This window comes from Arachis hypogaea, chromosome 17, assembly GCF_003086295.3.
Source record: "Arachis hypogaea cultivar Tifrunner chromosome 17, arahy.Tifrunner.gnm2.J5K5, whole genome shotgun sequence".
Taxonomy (NCBI): domain Eukaryota; kingdom Viridiplantae; phylum Streptophyta; class Magnoliopsida; order Fabales; family Fabaceae; genus Arachis; species Arachis hypogaea.
In genome coordinates, this window is record NC_092052.1 from 94,375,767 (window position 1) to 94,378,055 (window position 2,289).

The following is a 2,289-nucleotide window of genomic DNA, read 5'->3' on the forward strand; positions in this document are numbered from 1 at the left end:
CCTGACATTCGTCGTCCCGGGAGCCTGAAAATCTGTTTGGAGCTGCTTAGAAGCTCTGCATGCTTAGTTTGGGACCCCGGAGGCTATTGGCATTCCAAGCACTGGTGGATATTTTTAGATGAATTTAAACATGATACTCCTCCAATGTCCAACTTAAGGACTTTAACTAAAAGTGCTAGGTGGGAGACAACCCACCATGGTATGGTCGCTTCTTTTTCAATTTATTTCTTGTTAATTGCTTTCATTTTTCCTTTTTCATTTTAATTTATTAAACCTGGAATCATGCATAACATTCATGTTAATCATTGCATTCTGCATTTTTCATGCATATAAAAAAAAATAAGGGTGCACGACGCGACCGCATGCCCCATGCGATCGCGTCATATTGTGAAAAACGCCACCCGCGCGACCGCGTGACCCACGCGGCTGCGAGATATATATATCGGCGTAAGGATCCAACGAACAGAAAGTTAGGCTGGAATCGTGCGGCCCTTGTGCGTTTCGTACAAATTGGCCCACGCGATCGCATGCCCCATGCGATCGCGTCACTTGCATAATACCAATCCCACGCGACCGCGTGAGCGATGCGATCGCGTCGCATGGATTACACATCACCCCAAAAAGGAGACAGAGAGTTGCGCTAAAATGGCGCTGGAGTCGTGCGTTTAGCACGAATTCCAGCGACGCGATCGCGCGACCCATGCGATCGCGTCACCCGCAAACCCCCCTCCTTCTATCACTAACCCTAAACCCTCTCTCCGCCACTGCCCCCCTCAGCCGCCACCGCGACGCCGTGCCCTGCCACTGCGCCGGACGCTGCCGCAGCCACCTTCTTCCCCGTTCCACCCCTCCCGCCTACCAGGTTCCGCAAAACGCAACCCCCTTTTATCCGTTCGTCATTTTTCTGTACTTTTTTTTTTCGTTTCTGTTCATCATTAGGATAGATAGATATGCATGCTGTAGTGGATTTTTAGGTTGTTAGGTAGCTTAGGCTGTGGTTAGTGGATCTAGGTCTGTTTACTTACACTGTTCCTGTTTCTGTTTTATCATAACTGCAATTCTGCTGTTCCTGTGACCTCATTCATATGCTGTGATTTCTTGCAATTGCTGCTTGTTACTCTAAATTTTCCTGTTTCTATTCATTACTGGTAACTGCAGCAAGTTTTTAATTCATATGAACTGCTATGATTGCGGTTTATTTTCTGGGACAATCCAATTTCAGCCGGAATGCTGCCCAAATTTTTTGTAAATTGTTTTCATTCATGTTTTGGTTTGGCATTTCTGAACTCTGTTTTACTCTGCTTTACCCAAACCATTTCATGAATGCTATGGCAGACATTCTTATCCTCTTTAATTTCCTGGTTCATAAACTGCATTTGTGATTCACGGATTCCAATTTTTGCTTTCTTTATTTCTATTCGAATCAGCATCACTATGTTTTCCTTGTTCGATTATGAGTACTTCTATTCTTACCTGTGAATCCTTGTTATATGGATTTTTTCTATGCCACCTACTTTAACCCGCACTTTACTAACTCACTAATTTTAATTTACTAATTTCTTTTTCAAATTCTAACCATACTAACCCTTTTAATCTCTTTTCTGATTATTTTCACTTTCCTCTAACTTTCTCACCATTGCATATTGATTATTTTTCCATTTAACATAAATTCAATCACATTTCATTTACTCATTTTCCTTATTCTATTTATCCTTTGCCGCTTTGAGTTTCCTTTGTTTAATTGCCTATTTTCTTTTCTATTTTATCTATATCCTGGTTTTCTGTTTCTCAGGATGTCTGCCTCACAAAGGAAAGAAAAAGGAAAGGCTACTGGCAAGCGCAAGAGAGGAGATTCCTCCCAGTCCATTATTGCTCTAATGCACGATTCTTCATGGCGGGAGAAGAATTTCACACAGCAGAAAAAAGCTGACCAGCTGCTCCCTGCGAATGATCCTATAAAATTTGCAAACCGGTACTGTGAGCTGAAGTACCCGGCTTTTGCAAACTCCATAAATCTATACCTGGAACGAACTCTGAAGATTCTAGAAGCACTCCAACAGTACACCACTGAGCAAATCAAGCAAAGGGGCTGGTTCTTTCTGGAAAGAACACTGACAGAGGTCAATTCATCTTGGGTACGGGAATTCTACTGCAACTACTATCTCACTACCCTAGATGCAGTGAACCTGAGAGGAAAATAAATTCTGGTCACTGAAGAGGCCTTAGAGGACATTCTCCGGCTCCCAGCCAAGTTCGATCAGCCTGATGGTTATTCAAAGGCTGAGGAGG